We start from the raw sequence: 19256 nt of genomic DNA on the forward strand, positions 1-19256 counted from the left end.
CATGGGTGGATGAAGGATAATGTATGGCAGTGGATGGGACACGGTTGACTCTTTCTGAACAACATCTCTTGAACATATAACGACACTGATGTGATGGATCGGTAGCATTACCCCAAATGTGGATGGTTTGGCGAAGACCATGGTGATGAGACCGGTGAATGAAACAACCCAACCCGATGTGATACGGAGGAAAAGTGTCATGTTCAAGAGCGACTTGCTACCATTAAAGCTTTGAGGTTCTCCCAATTTTTCCCCAGTCATTTCTGACCAGTACCTCTTTATTTTTGTCAAGCTTGAGGAGGATAACATATGCTTGTTCTATAACCTGCCCTTCGGGCAAGCCCATCGCTATGTTTTAACGAGCCTAGCGATAGGGAAACTCGTTCTCGTCTAAAGACAAGTTTGTCGCTATTTAATCATTTTAACGAGTCTAACGACAAGGAAAACTCGGTCCTTTTCATTTTTAGAGAGTCTGAAAAGGTACAGAAAGTTAACTCCAAAATTCCTTTTTCGTCATCTAATCCCTTAAGTCCGAAAAAGTATAAAACAATACAGAAGGGATGAGTTTTCGATAATTTTAACGAGCCGAATAAAACAAGCGCTCGACCTTTTTGTGCAATAATCCCTCAGGTCCAAAAAGATTAAAATCTATGGGAGGGATAGCTCTTCCGGTCCTTTTAACGAGCTGGAAGGCCAAAACTCGGCAAACTTTTCATATTTTACGAGTCAGGAGAAAAGAGCTCAAAGAAGACTCGTCTTTTGAGGAACGAGTGATAAACAGGGATAGCAGCAGATTCCAGGTACAGGTTGGAATTTTCCAATCACGGCAGTGTCACAAGGATGGCTAGGTGAAATCACTCTTCGCAGCTGTTCCTCAAAATGGGTAAACAATCATATGGAGGTGAACGATTGGCCAAATGGAATGGAGGTGGCAGGTGCAAACACGACCAAGGCTTTTTATGGCTAATAAATTTACGATCACAATGGTTATTTACCGGGGTATGTTCATTTTTTAATGAGCTTGACTGCTCAATCTTATGTTTATTTTTTAACGAGCATGAACTATGTATTAAAACTGCTCGGATCTCGCTTTTCTATTTTTTAACGAGCATAAATTCCGCGGTAAAACTGCTCGATATACCAGTCATAAGATAAGAAATGTCTCCTGCAAGATTCCATTTTTTATAGAGCTCGCACCTCACATAAGCTATGCTCCCTCTCCTCCTTTCTTTATGCAAGTTCAGAAACGGCTAATCCCAAAAACAGATAAATAATCGCTCTTAGCTTGCACTCCAAAAGGTTTGCATGCCCCCAGGTATAAAGTATAATTTCAAGGCTGCCCCTACTTATCCGATAAAACATTTGTTTTAAAGGGTGAGGCTTGCCTCTTTCTGGTTACCCAAAGATTGTCTTGTTAACTTCTTCAAACGAAAACATTTCCTCGGCACTGTCTACCGAAGTAGACAATGGTGAATGACCTTTTTCAAACAAGTAACCTTGACAAAAGAATCCTGTTCTAGAACAACCCCTCTTCCTTCCACGGACGGGGTACGGACTAGTCATATTCTTTCGCGGAAATTCTACCTTATACCCAAGGTTTCCTCTGCCCAAAGCAGACCAGGATGCATGCCCCCTGGGTTCCAGTCCCATCTTTCCGAATCACTCGCACTCATCGAGAAGGAGGACTGGGGGTGGAGACATTTCTTGAGTGAATAGACCATTGAGGGTTGGTATGTGACTATTTGCGATGCGTGATCCCGGAAATGAAAGTTGGTCTACGAGCTTGACCATTCTTCCTTCGTGTGGAAAACACATTACTCTAAAGAGTGAGGAGACTATAGCTCCCATGCAATATATATAGTCTCGTCCAAGGAGTAGGTTATAATCCAAGGGTCCTTGAACGACCATCACGTTCATTTGAACGGTCTTCCCTTTCAATGTAACAGGCACATTGGGGAGGATCCCTAATGGTCGACTGGTTCCTTTATCAAAACCCGAGAGATTTCTTATCTCAGGCAAAAGCTCCGGGGAACCCAGTGCTTTCCAAGCAATAGAGGAAAGGATACTCACAGATGCCCCTTCATCAATGATAGTGCCAGCCATTACCATTCTATAAATTTGGACTATGATTCTGAATGGTATACTGGCTGGCAACCGGGGTCTGCCTAGTTGGTTCCAATCAAAGGACACAACCAGGTTGCTTGGTGGTGGGACCGAATACACGGCCGGATATGACCCTGACGATGTTCCTTCCTGCGATAAAGGAATGGGCGCATTGCCCTGATGCTCATCAGAGTCGGTGTTGATGAAAAGAATCTGGATGGTGTCATCCTTATTCTCTTCAGTGAGGGTGTCATTTGAAGATGAATCTTCATTGACGGTGTCATTTGAAGATGAAACCTCTGAAGGCGGAACCGGGTCAACTGCCGTTTCGACCTTTGGACTTTCGTCCGGTCTGGATTCAGTAGGTTCATTTTCAATGACTGACGCTTCAGCTGACCACTTGAGCGGGCCAGCTGTATTTTCAACCAACGAAGGACTTGGCACGAGTTTTTTGTATCCAGGAGGAAGTCTTAACGGTGAAACCGGTCGATCTTCCAAAACTCTCTTCGCTTCGTCTAAGAAGGGACAACGGTGGATGGCGTGATCGCCTTCACACAGTCTGCAGGGGGATCTTGATCCCCCTCTTTGTCTTGAACCTTCACTTTCGCTGGTTGACGGTAAGCATTCAACATGGCTATCAGAGGTTGATGCTCCCGAATTGTGCAAACGAGGGGACCAGTCCCTTAGTATCCGGGGAATACAGGGACAATCTCTATGGAAGTGGTCTCCTCTACATATGACACATGGCGATTTAGGCCCGGTCTGTGCTGTGTGTGGATTTTTGTCAGATGTCTTTTGCTTGCCCCCAGTCGCCTTAGGCTCCTTCTTCTTCTTCTCTTTCTTCTTCTTCTCCTTCTTCTCCATGGGAGCTTGGCTTTTGCCGGCTCTACCTTGCGAAGATGAAGGATCGGAGGAAGAGTTATAGGAAGTAGAAGGCTGGTGGGCAGCTCTAGACTGATCTAACTGTTGACTCGACTGTTCAGGAACCATGGTGTTCTGAACTACATTGGTTGAGAATAGCCAAATTGGCAGGCCAATTGTCAGTCCTGGAAGCGACAATGTGGCCATGTGGGGCGCACCAACTTCTCCCCAAGAGGAGAAAGGACTAGGATTTCCATCATGTGGAATTCCTTGGTTGGGGCGTTCCATGTTCTCAACCTAAAGATCAACGTAGGAATAGGAGGTGATTATGTTCCGTTTAAAATAAATTTTATAACGACGCTTTAGACACAACTTGCTTTTTCACTTTTTAAGAGTCGAGAAAAAGCTAAAGATGACTCTAGTCTCCTTCGATGTTTTAACGAGCCCGAAGTGACAAATGCTCGGATGGACTTTTTCAGTTATAGAGTTTGAAAAAGGCCAAAAGAAACTACTCTGGAGTTCTAGGCAGAGGGTGTGCCAAACTTTTCGCAAAACCACAGAATACGTTTTACGGTACGAGTGGTCGATCTTCGTGAATGCTGTGTTCACTGCATTGCGATCAGTAGGGCGGCCGACACGATTTCCTATGGATAAAGGCTTTGTTCCTATAGGGGTCTCCCAATATATACGCGACGGTACGTGGGAGCACAAGTCCGTATTGATACTTATCGCTTCACCGTGGAGGAATCACCCAACCACTCAACGCTAAGATATCACGTTTAACGACGCCGGAACACGTCTCTAGCTTAGACCTCTATGTGTTTGCGTTATGTTTCAATGCGTTGTTATGTAAATTCAATTTATTTTAAGGTTGATCTTGTTTAGCAGTTTGCCTTTATGGATCACCACGAGATGTATAGTAACACTCCTAAATGCAGTCTAAGATGATAAGCAAGCTTTTCAATCTTTCAACTTTGAAAATCTTAACTACTGAGGGAAAAGAAAGACAACATCTTTTCACACAGATCATAGAGCACACACTAATGCACTTTTTCCTAAATCAACATGCAAGCTGTCAAAATGCACATGCACAATGCAGGTATTTCTTTTCTCTTTCTTAATGTTGGTGCAATACAAAAAGAAAGCTGTTGTATAATTTTGAATTCAATTTCAAGTGAAAGCAAACAAGCTTGTCCAAAATCAAAAGACACCTTAAGATTTACTTGTTTCGACACTAGAAATATATAAATTCAAACCATATGATGAAAGCAAAAGCTCAATCAGCTATGAACAACAAACAAACTAACTCTTAAGATCAAAACGACACTTATCACAGGTCTAGATCTAAGAGGCCACAGCAAGACTAGTTCACTTTTCGTTATGGGAAACTGCAAATGATATAAGAAATACACAAAGAACAAATACAGTTTCTTTATACAACCGAGGCAGAATAGTGGTAAGGAAAGTTGGTTTCAGATAGGTACATTGACTGGTAACAGGCAACAAAAACAAGGATGAAAACAGGGCAAGAAACAGCAGGAAACCCCAGTAGCACAAGGCAAGACTGGTTCAGCGCAGGTAGTACACTGTCAGTTTGACATTCAGCGCAGGTAGCCCCTTCGGGAACTGCGCTGAAATGCAGACAGCCTTCACACAGCCTGCACTGAAGAACGAAACTTTCGTTTCTCTTGGTTTCCGGGTCACAGATTGCTAAAAAATTCACAGTTTTTGGCCAAATCAGAAGCTATCAGTCAAGTACACACTAAGGGATGAAAAGGAGGATGAAAAGCTATCACTAAGAGCTGTTCAGAGTCCTTGTGGATCAGCTCTTCAAATCATAAACTTGCCCAGAAACTGAGCTAGAGTAGCTGCCCTCTACTTTGCATTTGAAAGATCCAAATGCAGTTCGATTCGGTACTCCCTGTGTTTATGAAATGAATAGCAAAAAACACAAACAACCAACAAGATACGATCCCCAACGGAGTCGCCAATTTGTTGTTGGGAAAAGTATCCAATACGGAATGACCCTATCCCACTCTAAGGGTGATAGTACCTCAGCAACAATCAAAGCAAAGCTATTCGAGATTACTTCTTTATGAGATGTAAGAGAGGGGAGAAAGAGATCCACTAACCATTGTCTTCCGCTAATGATTGATCCAATCTTCTCTCTTTGCTGCTTGCTCCCAGCTCCTTGCTCTTTCACTGGCCCAGCTACACCAAGATCCTGCAAAATAACAAGAAGGAGAAACTACAAGAAGCATACATTCATAATTGATTCAAGGATTAGAATAAATCAAATATACAAGTATCAATACGCCATTGAGACACATGCATATAGAAGAACCTCAAATGCTTTATTAATGGAAGAAGTAAAGTTCAGGAAGTAATACAACCATAAAAGGCCCAATCCAGCATCACCTCCCAGCAGAAAGAAATCTCCTCTTCACCTCCTTCAAGCAAATCACCCAATAGTTCTATACTCAAACCAACAGCACTTCCTTACATTCACAAGATTCCAGCCTCTCTAGACCTCATGAGAGAGCTCTATATATAGGAGTTTTGGAGAAAGGATGAGTCAGCTTGAGCTTGGCATGGAGCTGACTAGTGTCCTCTCCCACTTCAGTTATTCTTCAGTTCTTGAGTCCACTTGGAGGTTCTTGCTTCCACTTGGAGATCTAGATCCTCTTACTCATCACAAGGCGAATTCCCTGATCCAAGTGTCATTTTGGAAGCTTCCTGGGCATTGACACCTTGAGGAATGACTGTGCCACTTGGCCAAACTCGCCCAGCACAGGTAGCCTTCTTTGCAGTTGACATTCAGCGCAGGTACACAGTGGAGCAGTGGACATTCAGCGCAGATGCTCAGTGGAGCAGTTGACATGATCCAGAATTAGCTTGTTTTTGAGTGTTTTCAGGTGGAGAACTGATATTTAGTGCTGTGGTTTGCTGACCTTGTTCCTCTAGGGGTAGGAACAACATATTTAGGGACTTTGGATCCCTTAGATTATTGACATTTCATGCTTCATGATGTAAGGCACAAAAATGTCTATAACACCACCAAAATGCCTTTGGACACCTTAAGTGCTCCAACTTGACCTATAAATTCTGCCATAATCCAAAATTTCCAAGGAAATTAAATTATTTTTGAGTTTTGGTACATGTCTCACCTTTGTCAACGACCTCACAATACCATAAAATTTTTTAATATTAATCCTCCCAACTCTAACAATCTTACAAGAAAAAATATTTTCCATAAGAACAATACCACCATCAACAACTTCATAAAAGGAAAATCAATTCCTATGTTGACACATGTGATGTAAAGCACCATAACATTAAGGAAATTTTGAGGTCTAAAATGGACCTCCTAAGAAAAGAATAAAAGAATAGTTAAAATAATGAAATAATAGTTATGGATTTTCAAGATTTTTTGTTTGTTGAAATTGTATTCTTAGCTTATCTCCTTGTAACTTTATTCAAATGTCCAAGTGTAGGGACCTGTTGGATGCATATTTAAATTTTAGATCCAACAAATACATAATTTATATACTTTTTATTATATACACACCAAATAAATTGAAAATACATGAGAACAATGTGTTTTCTTAAGTAACATGTGTTCTCAAGTATTTTCGGGTTTTTCGAGGTGTGAGTCTACCAAAAAGTATGTAGAGTACCCACTTGTTGGTTATGCGATTTAATTTTTCATATAACAATTATCTACACTTTAACATTTGAATATTTATCGATAATAAGATAAACCGAAACTATAATTACAAGTAGTTTTCTTCTTTTTCCTCCAAAAATATATACCATTAGGGATGACATCATCATCTTGAATCTTATTGGTTCTTTTAAAGTTGACTTTGTTAGTAGATTTTTGTAGATAGAGTTTAGGCTTCTGTGAACCATATCTAGTTTCTAAGAAATATTTTTCGGTGATAATCACGTCAAGATTCATTTGTTGACGTGCTTCAAACCAACCAGTGTGGTTCATTGCCAAGACACTATGAAATATTAGATCATGGCAACAAAGAATCTGATTCTTCATCTTGTCTTGACAATGAACCAAACTTGTTGGTTTGAAACACGTCGACAAATGAATCTTGATGTGATTATCACCAAAAAGGATTTCTTAGAAACAAGATTTTTGTTTTGAGGCTCTTTTTTTACCTCAAAAATCTCCTAATCATTAATAACCATTATTCATGGTATTATTTGATGTTTAGAAATAGGTAAAATGTTATCAATTATACCTAGACTTTCCTCAACTAGATTTGTGTTAGATGTTGTCAACTATTTCCCTATATTCTTGGGGCAATAGCTAAATTTGGTTCCTTTGGCTTGGTTTGTTTTTCCTAATTTAAGTTTTTGGAAAAAACACATAAAAATAATTTTTTTTTAATGTAAAAAGTTTCTTATGTAACTGCTTTAAAATTTGTGGACGAATTTGAAAAAAATTGACAGGTTTCTATTCATACATGTAAGCCTATAGAGGAAATAAGAAAACATAAAACGAATGGAGAGTGGGTTGAATGGTTGGATAATGTATGCCTGTGAGTTGGTTGTTGTAAATCTCCCTTGAATAATAAGAATACCGATTATCATTGCCCCATGGATGTTTCCCTCACAAGGAGGGTTTTACCACGTAAAACGTTGTGTCAATCTTTGTGTTTGATTGTTCTGCTATCTTGTTTATTTGCCATTATTTTCTACAATTTCAATTTATTTGTAGGTTATGCTTTCGCTGCTCAACTCAACAAGTGGTATCAAAGCTTTCGGGAAAAGTTTTTGTTAATGGCAAAGATGCAGAGTGAAGTTTGAAATTGAAAAGTTCAATGGGAGTAACAAGTTTGAGTTATGGAAGGTTAAGATGCGGGATATGATCCTACAACAAACAGTGGCAAAGGCGTTGCTGGATAGGGCAAAGAAACTTGTGGGCATTGATAATAACGAATGGGAGGACATGGATGCAAGAGCCCTCAGTGGTATTCATCCGTGCCTTGGCAGATGATGTGTTGTTTAACATCATTGGAGAGAAAACAACTGTAGAGTTATGGACCAAGTTAGAAAGCCTTTATGTGACGAAGTCCTTGACCAATAGAATCTACTTGAAGCGACAATTATATAGTTTGCGGATGAAGGGAGGTACAAAGACCTCTGATCATTTGAATTATTTCAATGCTATTTTATGTCAGTTGTCTAGTATAGATGTAAATCTCGAAGGGGAAGACAAAGTAGTTACACTATTGTGTTCTTTGCCCAAGTCTTGGGATCATTTTGTAACCTCTATCAGTTTTAGTTCTACTGATACCACTGATTTTGCTGCTGTTGTGGGAGCTTTTTTGTCTGAGGAAACTCAGCGGAAATCTAGGCTTGAAACCTTAACATCAAAAGAAAAATATTAGAATTTGAGAGACACGTCAAGATCGAATTCAAGAGGCAAGAAAACTAAGTTGAAGTGTTGGTAATGTAACAAATCGGGGCTTCTTAAGAAGAATTGCTGGAAAAGAAAGTAATAAGTTGCTAAAAAGGACTCTACGAAGGAAGATAATTCAACTGAAACTAGTGCAGGTATTGTCCACTTGTACTGTTTCTCAACATCATCATAATTGGTTGCTAGATTCTAGTGCTTCCCATCATATGTGTCTTCATAGGAATTGGTTCTCTTCATACCAATCTATTGATGACGGTGTGGTTTTCATGGGTAATGATGTTACATGCAAAATTGTTGGGATTGGTAGTATCAGGATTAAAATGTATGATGGTATTGTTAGAACATTAACAAAGGTGAGGCATGTTCCTGAGCTTAGAAAGAACTTAATATCTTTGGGAATATTAGATTTTGTTGGTTATAAATGTACAGTTCAAGGTGGAGTTATGAAGGTGACGAAAGGAATCTTGGTAATCATGAAGGATAAAAGGTTTGGGAACCTTTATAATCTTGAAGGAAGGACAAAAACAGATCATGCAACAATAGCATATGAAGGGGCGAGTGACTCTACTTGTTTATAGCATCAACGCTTGGGTCATATGAGCGAGAAAGGGGTGAAGGTATTGGTTGATTGTAAGTTACTTCCAAGCTTGAAATCTTTAAATTTGAATTTCTATGAGCATTGTGTTTATGGAAAGCAATTTAGACAGAAATGTAAAACAAGAAAACATCTTAGTGAAGGTATCCTTGATTACATCCCATTCAGAGCTTTGGGGACCATTTCCTAAAGTCTCTTTTGGAGTATCTTCATCTTTTGTAACATTTATAGATTATTACTTTAGAAAGGTGTGGATCTATATACTGAAAAGAAAAGTTGATGTATTTGACGCTTCTAAGCGATATAGATATTTGGTTGAAAAGAGCACTAGTAGGTCAATTAAATGTTTAAAAAATGAAAATAGTATTGAGTTAACATCAAGGGAATTTGAAAATTATTATAAGGAAGCTAGAATTGAAAGACATAAAACCACAGTTTATACTTTTCAACAAAATGGTGTTGCTGAACCCATGAATGGGACTCTTCTAGAGAGAGAAAGGAGTATGCTCAGTGATGCCAAGTTACAACATGCTATCTGGTAAATCAGTCACCATCAATTGCAATTCACTGTAATATTCCATAAGACGTATGGACAGTTCAACCTTGTGATTATTCAAATCTTAAAGTGTTTGGTTGTGATGCTTATGCTCTTATTCCAAAGAGTCAACGTTCTAAGTTATATCCAAAATAAAAAAGACTAATATTCGTTGGAGATGGTGATGGAGTTAAGGGATATAGATTATGGGATCCTACTACCCACAAAATCATCATTAACAAAGATGTCATATTTGATGAATCATCACTCATAAAATCAGATGTAGATGGTGAAATGAAATAGGTAGAAGTACAATAGATTCAACAAGTTCAATTGGAAACTCAATCATCTTCAAGGGAGGAGGATCATGAAGAAACTCCTACATAAGCAGATGAGGATACATAAATTTCTCAAGAAACTGAGGAAATATCGCAACAAATTGTATGAAGGTCTACACAGATTGGATCTTTTCCTAAAAGGTGTGACAATTTTGCTATATCTGTTGCTTTAATTGATAATGATGGAGAACCTAGTTTTTAGCATGAGGCAATCGAAGTGTCTGATAATAATAAATGGAAAGTAGCAATCAAAGAAGAAATGAATGCCCTAAAAAGAAATAAGACATGGGATTTGGTGGAACTTCCTAATGATAGGAAGGTTGTCGGTTGCAAGTGGGTTTACAAATTGAATAAAGGAGTTGATGATATTGTTCAGAAGTATAAAGCAAAACTGGTTGCAAAAGGATATTCTCAGAAGGAAGGTATTGATTTCCATGAGATTTTTTCAGGAGTTATTAAGCTTGTTTCAATTCGAGTTGTGTTAGCATTAGTTGCATTACCTGATATAGAGTTAGAGTAGTTAGATGTTAAAACATCATTCTTACATGGAGATTTGGATGAGGATATATATATGGAACAACCAAAAGGGTTTGTTCATAATCGCAACCATTACGGGAATTTTGAGGTCTAAAATGGGCCTCATAAAGAAATTATAAAATAATAGTGGAAATAATAAAATAAGATTAGATTACATCATCAAGTTTTAGAGGAAAAAAAAACTATTTTTTCAACTCGTATTTTCAACTCATCTCCCTATGGGTTTAATCAAATTTCGAGTGACAACATTTGTTGGATGCAAAATTTGATTCTTCATCCAAGGAGTACCCATGTTTCATACTTTCAATGGGATTTACTACACGAAAAATGAGAAATACATGAAAAACGTGATTGCAATCATGTTTTTTCCTGTATTTCTCATTTTTCGTGTAGCAGGGTCCATTGAAAGTATGCAACATGGGTACTCCTTAGATGAGAAATTAAATTTTGCATCCAATGAGTACTCTTGCTCGAAATTTGAGTAAAACCTTGGGGAGATAAGTTGAAAATACGAGTTGAAAAAATAGTTTTATTATTTTATTATTTTTACTTTTTTACTCCAAAAATGGTGAATCATCCCCCATGGTTGACATTATCATCTTGAATCCTACTGGTTCTTATAAAGTTTATTTTGGTTGTCCATTTTCTTAGGAGGCCCATTTTAGACTTCAAAATTCCCCTAATGAAGAGGTTTGTTTGCAAACTGAAGAATGCATTGTATGGCATGAAGTAGTTTCCCAGGGAATGGTACAAGAAGTTTGATTCCTTCATGATGAGCCACAATTTTACCAGAAGTGAGTATGATCATTGTGTTTACTTTCAAAAGTTGGAAAATGGCATATTCATTATTTTGGTGTTATATGTTGATGATATGCTTGTAGCAAGCAAAATCATGGTTGAGATCAATAGGTTAAAGGCTCAGTTGGCTAGGACTTTCGAAATGAAGGATCTTGGAGTAGCAAAACAAATCTTGGGCATGGAGATACACAGAGACAGGAAAAATGGTAAGTTGTGGTTATCACAACAGAAGTATGTGGAGAAAATACTTCTAAGATTCGATATGAATAATGTGAAACCTGTTCAAATCCCTTTAGCTTCTCATTTCAAGCTTTCTTCAGGTTTGTGTCCTAGTAATGATGAAGAAAAGGAGTATATGTCTCGTGTACCATATGCTAATGCAGTAGGATGCTTAATGTATGCGATGGTTAGTACAAGGCCAAATATTTCACATGCAATTGGTGTTGTCAGTAGATACATGGCAAATCCAGGTAAAGAGCATTGGGAAACAGTGAAATGGATGCTTCGGTATCTTAAAGGAACAAGTAATTACTGTATCACCTATAATGGTAGTAGTGATTTAGTCTGTGGTTATGTTGATTCAGATTTTGTAGGTGACGTGGACAAGAGGAGATCCAATTCCAGATATCTTTTTACTCTTCTAGGTGGAGCTATTAGTTGGATGTCAAAGCTTTAGAACATAGTTTCTTTATCCACTACAGAGGCAGATACATAGATGTCTCACATGCTTTCAAAGAGGCAATTTGGGTAAAAGGTCTGCTAGGTGAGTTTGGAAGGATGAAGGGCAAGGTGAAAGTATTTTTTGATAGTCAAAGTGTTATTCATTTAGAAAGGAATCCAACTTATCATAGTAAGACAAAACATATACCTGTTAAATACCATTTTGTAAGACATGTTATTGATGAAAATGGCGTGGTGGCTTTGGTAAAATTCCATATAAAGAAAAATTGTGCAGACATGGTCACAAAACCAGTTTTGTCAGGGTAACTTCTCTTGGCTTTCAAGGAAGGTGGTGGGTATTTGGGCATGATATATTAGGTAAATTGTTGTCAAGGTGGAGATTGTTAGATGTTTCCAACTATTTCCCTATATTCTTAGGATAATAGCTAAGATTGGTTTTTTTGGCTTGGTTTATTTTTCCTAATCTAAGTTTTTGGAAAAAGCGTATAAAAATAACTTTTTTGTTTTATGTAAGAAGTTTCTTATGTAACTGCGTTAAAAGATGTGGACGAATTTAGAAAAAATATGATAGGTTGCTATTCATACATGTAAGCCTATAAAGGCAATAAGAAAACATAAAACGAATGGAGAGTGGGTTGAATGGTTGGATAATGTATGCGTGTGAGTTGTATGTTGTAAATCTGCCTTGAATAATAAGAATATTGATTATCGTTGCCTCGTGGATATTTGCTTCATAAGGAGGGTTTTACCACATAAAATGTTGTGTCAATCTTTGTGTTTGATTGTTTTTCTTTCTTGTTTATTTTCCATTTTGCAAATTCAAGTTAATTGCAAGTTATGCTTTCCTTGCTCAACTCAACAATTTGCTTCCTTTGTGGAGTCTGCCTTCGATTCTTTCATTTTCCAACAATATTTCATGGGATGCCTTAATTTATTGAAGTTCCAACATTTTTGTTAACCCTTCTTTCCTTTTGACTCTTGACTTCTCCCCTAGCCACCATTGTTTTTAGTGTGGAGATTTTTATACTAGATTTCCTCCTCACCACCTCAGAGAACAAGGCTCCCACAACAAAATCATAATCAAGAGTGTTAATTGTGCTAAAGCTAATAAAAGTGATTAAATGTTTCCAAGATTTAGGTAATGAACACAATAACACAATTGTCTTACCTTTTTCGTCAATTTTTACATCCATAGTAGATAACTGACATATACAGGTATTGAAAACATTTAAATGATCAACAATGTTGGTGCCTTATTTCATTCATAAATTGTACAAATATATGTTCAAGTAGATTCATTTTGTTAAATATTTTTTCATATAAAGACACTCCATTCTATTCCATAAACTTGTCATTATTTTCTCTCCAACAATATTGAAAAGAACATATGCTAAAAATGATAGAATAGTGTTGATATCTCTTGCTTCCAGATCTTCCCAATGCTCATTGGTCATACTAATAGGCTTTTTTTCTTTGCCATCCAATGTCTTGTGTAGTCCTTGTTACACCAATTGATCATGCATCTTGAGCTTCCATCGCTTAAATTTATTTTTTTCGTTGCACTTCTCCACCTTGAACTTTGCATTCAAAATTTTATCTATTAACTCGACATAGGTTCCCACCAACTTGAACTCTTTTATTTTCAATACCTCCACCAAATTGGGAAAACCTCCCCCAAAACGAACTTTGTTGTGTGTGTACTTAACACCAAATTAAACTTTCAATTTTTTTTAGTTCTTTTAAAATATACCTCCATTGAGTCGAGTGGACCTCCAAATGAAACTTTGGATATTACAGACACACACGCTCCCCACCAAAGTGGTAGACCGAGCTACACATTGTCCACTAAATTATGCATGAATAAATGTTTGCAGCATTTTCCAAATTGTGTAGGGTTTGCATTCGACCTCGAGACCTAATACCACTTGTTGGAAACATGAGCAAAAAAATAAATATTGATGTGTAAGATAAATGTGAAGAAATAATGAATAGTAAACCAAGATAACATGAATTTACTCTGTAAAACCATGACAACACGTTAAAAAAAATTTGTATTCTTATTACTTATGAACAAATAGTACAATATTATCACATTAGACCTATAAAAATAACATTTATGTTTCTCATGATACATAGTGTTGTAGCGCTACAACCACCCTCCAAAATTTTGGCTCGCATGCAAATTTGGGAGCCTACCTTGGATCTTGCTATCAATCATTCTTGGTCACTTATTGGTAAGATGATGATTTCAATCTCCCCTCTTTGATCTTAAGAGTTGTCTGTGTTCTCATCTTTACGCAACATGTGTCATCTTTGGGCATAGGGGTTGTTGTCTGTCATGCACAGGGGATGGTTTTTTTTTTTGAAGGGAAAGCATGCGCGCATGAGTTGTTATCATCACATAGTCATGTTTCATACTCACTACACGTACTCGTCACGAAGGTTGTTGCATCAAGTAAAGTATATTTATACATTTTGGATGGTATACATTGTATTAAGTGTTCGTGTGCGATCAAAGTCAAGTCTTATCAATGTTTACATATGTTTCATTGATCTTACACTTAGCCAATTTCCCAATCAACTTAAACTCACCCAAACTCTCGGAACTATGCACTTTGTTTTTGCAACCATCAAGCTTCCTCCCTTTCTTGTTGAAACCCCGCAGTGAGCAAAGACCCCAGCCAGCACTGCTCTCTAGAAATGCGCAAAGCAGTCCGACAGCCAACACTGCTCTCCATAAATGCGCAGAAAAGTCCAACTGCCCTGCAGTCGGACGTTGTGCAGAGGTGTCCTCCCAGGACCCCCATCCCGCAGCAATGTATTGTGCCTCAAAACTGCGCAGTGTTGTACAAGTTGCCTTGACTGTCTTGCATGCAGAAACTGTGCAGTTGGGCCTCCCAGGACCTCATTCTAGCAGCAGTCCCAACAAGCACTTCTCTCCAGAAATGCGCAAAGCAGTCTGACAGCGAACACTGCTCTCCAGAAATGCATAGAGTAGTCCGACTGCCCTGCACTCAGACGTTGTGCAGAGGTGTCCTCCCAGGACCCCCATCCCACAGTAGTGTCTTGTTCCTCAAAACTGCGCAATGTTGTACAAATATCCCTGACTGTCTTGCATGCAGAAACTGTGCAGTTGGGCATCCCAAGACCTCATTCCAGCAACAGTCACTGCCCGTTGAAACAACGCTAATCTATCTCTTAGTGACTACAGGAAAAGGTGACATGCTGAGATCACTCCCAAGGAGTTGAGGAGAAGGACAAAGAGACTAAGTGATGGCAAAAGATCAGGATCACACGCAAACTCGGTCGAATGCATGATCATCTCGAGAGTAAGCATGGGAAGTAAAGAACAGCTTTCGAAATACACCTCTTAGTTGAGTTTGTAGGACTGCTTGTTATTGTCATATCATCCTATTTTCAGTAACATGCATGTGCGAAAACACGAGGTCATTTCATGTGTTTCCTCTACATGTCTTGCTTCCTTTTCACTTGTTTGACCAATTGTCATCTTCAACATGATGATTGCTATGTAATTCTTGTGACCTTGTTCTGGTGATGCTGAAGGTTGTTTTTGTGTGAATGAGTTGTGTTCGCTATGTAAACATACATTGCACTCACGCACGGTGTTGTAAGAAATGTTGCGCAAGTGTTGTCATAGTCGTTCGAAGATCTATTTGAAGTGTCACACTCGTCGCCTTCACCACTAGACAGTCCCACAGTTAGTCACACTTAGACATATTGTCTTGTTGATTTGAGGTGTCTTGTCTTCAAGTCATGTTGAGGGTGTTTTTGCAAGGTCATGTATGCACGAGTTCATTAGCTCACACACTTAACCATTTTGCCGAAAATTTGTCGACCAGACTACCCTCCATCAGCTGGACCCCCACTGAGCTGCACTGCGCACTCTCAACCCTCAATGACCAAGCACTATTGCCCAAAATTACACAAAGCTTGAGGCTGCCTCCCAAGCAGTTTGCACTGTGCAATCCCGGAATCAACTTGGTTGATTGTCACCCAAAACAACACAAAAGTTGCCCAATAAGCTATCTCAATCTGCACTTCCCGAAATCCTATCCATCACACCTCTCAAAAATTATGCAGACGCTGTGAGCCAGCCTACCAACACTAACTGACTAAATTGCGCAAACAAGAGGGATAGACACTTGTTGTTTGTCACTGCATTGTTTCTGAAAATTGCGCAGTTTTGTCAGTTAGTCTCATTTTCGGTCGGCCTGCTACTCCTCTTGAAAATTACGCAATTTTCTTAGACAGTCTACTAGTTTCCCGACACCCTGCTCAGCGCGGAAACTGCGCAAACATGTTCTGCATGACTGCCTCCCAGATCTGCGCAGTTTTGGCTCCTCTGAAAATCTGCGCAGTTTTCACTGTCAGGGCATGACGCTGCCTGCACTACCTTCCCCATAAAAATTACACAGTTCTGCGTTCCAGCTGAGCCAAATCTCGCAGATGTCACTGTTGTCCTAGATTGATCAATCCAACCTCTCAGTGACCTCTGTGCAATTTTTCCAAACAGTACCTTGAAGCCTTGCATCCTCTGGCCCGACATGTTCTCTGCATTGTTTCAGAGCTTTTTCCTCTCTCTTGGTTGCACCCAGAAATGAAAGACAATACAACATGGTAAACTAGGGGATTTCTGGATTTGATGTCGTCTCATCATGAGTAATTGGAGAACCATGTACATGGATGAGACATGGCGCGATGACGAACAGGATGAACAAAGAGCACATGCTAGAAGACTTGCTCACGGTTGGACGAACAAACGAAGCATACCAAGTAGCAAGCGAAGGATACACATGCACACGCATGAACCATCAAGCGAACACCAAGACCATTGGAGACTCCACGCACTTTGCCATGTGAAGGTGAAGCTATGGTATACCAAGGGCACACTCATCACTTAGCATCACAACATCTCGACACGAACACAACAACCAGCATGTGCACATCAACAGTGTCATGTCGAGTTGTGTCATGAGTTGCCTTGGCCACATCACTACATTGGTCATAATTGTGTAATCAATGTAATGTAACGTGGAAGTCCAATAGATCTACGGATGAAGTCAAACAGTCATGTAAGTCGAATAGTCACGAGGGTCAGTTTCACCTTTGGCTATATATACCCCTCATTTGTACATGCAAAAGATTTTTCACCTTTGCTCTTTCCACATAGCCTTGAGAGTCGGTAATATTTTCTTTGAGGAGCGAGCAGTGGCTTCAATGCCCTGCTATCGGGGTTAGTGATGTATTGTGTACGAATGTGTCTTGGAACTTTTGCTTAATTCAGAAGCATGTTAAAAGGCCAACACATTTTCACACATGTATTGTATTCGTTTCTAAGATTATTCTTTGGATGCTTGTAATGCATGTGGTTTTAACCTGTACTAAGATAGTTGAACTATTTCGGTTGTTTTAGTGCATATGATGTTGGAAATGTGTTGGATCACTTGTTAATGTTGTCTTGTTTGTGTGGTCTATTCCGTCGGACACTAGATAGATTCATTCTTGTAAAGTTGTTATAATGACAGTCACACTCGTGTGGACTACTCCATTGGTTGTTGTACGTGTTATCTGTTCATTTTGTGTTTGTGACTGCCGCATCTGTGTGGATTACTCCTTCGGAAGCTGCCCAGATCTTGCTGTGTTGTGTGTTTCTAATAGAGTTGAGACTATTCCTTTTCAACTTGAGACTCACTCTCACCCTCTCCCTCTATAGTGAAAGAGCTTTGACACAAGCGACACTAAGCACTCACCAGGTACGCGAACCTCATTGTTTGAAGCACTGTTGATAATATCGGCGATATTCGGAAATATCGCGATATTTTCGGCAAAACGATATATCGCCGAGAAAATATCGCGATATTTTCAAAATATCGGCAAATATCGGAAAATATCGGCAAAATATCGCGGTATTTTGAAAATATCGGCAAAATATCGGCTATATTTTAAAATTTGAAAAAATTATTTTTTATGCTTGCCGATATTTGCCGATATTTTGCCGATATTTTCGCCGATATTGCCGATAAGATATTTTCTGGACCCTCGCCGATATTTTGCCGATACCGATATTTTCAACACTGGTTTGAAGAGTAAGTATAACAATATCATGCGCTGACAAGAAAGAGCTAAAGCATATCTTTAAGATAATTACAATCGGGCCATCGCACTGCATGGGGCTCCTACATCAAATGGTGTGAGGTCTAGATGGGACTTCATATCGGGAGATTCCCTGAATGTTGGCGGGTCTAGCACCGTCAACATAAAGATATATAATTATCTTGGCACTGTAACATGTGTTGCATGAATTTCCACTATTAGTTGAACCACCATTATTATACAAACTACCATATATATATATATAAAACTATTGCCACAATTCCAATAAACCTATCCTAACTTTAGTTTTTCCAAATTGTGTACGGTTAGCATTCAACCTCAAAACCTAATGCCGCTTGTTGGAAACATAAGCCAAAAAATATATATTGATGTGTAAGATAAATGTGAAGAAATAATGAAAAGTAAACTAAGATAACACGAATTTACTTTGTAAAACCATGACAACGCGTTAAGAAAACATCCTCACAAATATTACCATATTACAATAGTATCACATTAGACTTGAAAAGTAACGTTTATGCCTCTCAGGATACATAGATATATAATTACCCTTGCATGGTAACATGTGTTGCATGAATTTCCACTATTACTTGAAGCACCATTATTATACAAACTACGATATATATATATATATATATATATATATATATATATATATATATATATATTTCCACAATTGCAATAACGCTGTCATAATTTAGTTGCCAATTAGTAGTGGGGACAATGCTAATTGGTTATTATTTACAAGTACGAGTTGAATCATCATTATTATCTAGAGAAAACCATGTCACTTTGTTAGTGGTTTTTAAGGGGTAGGGTTTCACTCATCACTGTTATTCAAGGAAATCTATGCAACTCTATTAACGGTTTGTAATGTAGACTTTCATTCCTATAAATGCCTCTAGGCCATGGATCATTAACCTATTTACTTATGTCTAAGGAAGATAAGCTCTGACTCAGAAAAAATATTTGTAGGTCATACTTTAAAACCAATAGATTCAAATCTTTATCATCAAGACTAGAAAAGAAAATTAATGACTATGATTAATATTTCCATCAATATGATCTTTTTAAATATTTGATTTATTTGTAGTTAATATTATTTTTCTAATATTTAGCCTCCAGAATTAATTGGTCGATTTCTTGTAGTTAAACACATCAGCAATTGAGAGGTCACAGGTTCATATTTTCTTGACACTCAACCTTTGTATTTGAGCTGGCAGGAAGTGATCTGTT

At 38.4% G+C, this 19256-nt stretch overlaps 1 pseudogene; it reads left to right on the plus strand.

Moving 5' to 3' along the window:
* Window positions 1-19256, plus strand: part of LOC149184420 (uncharacterized) — a 105963-nt pseudogene that overhangs the window by 68159 nt on the left and 18548 nt on the right.

The sequence above is a fragment of the Pinus tabuliformis genome, chromosome 3_2 (genome assembly GCF_031772625.1).
Source record: "Pinus tabuliformis cultivar Carrire ecotype Pingquan chromosome 3_2, CPIR1, whole genome shotgun sequence".
Classification (NCBI taxonomy): domain Eukaryota; kingdom Viridiplantae; phylum Streptophyta; class Pinopsida; order Pinales; family Pinaceae; genus Pinus; species Pinus tabuliformis.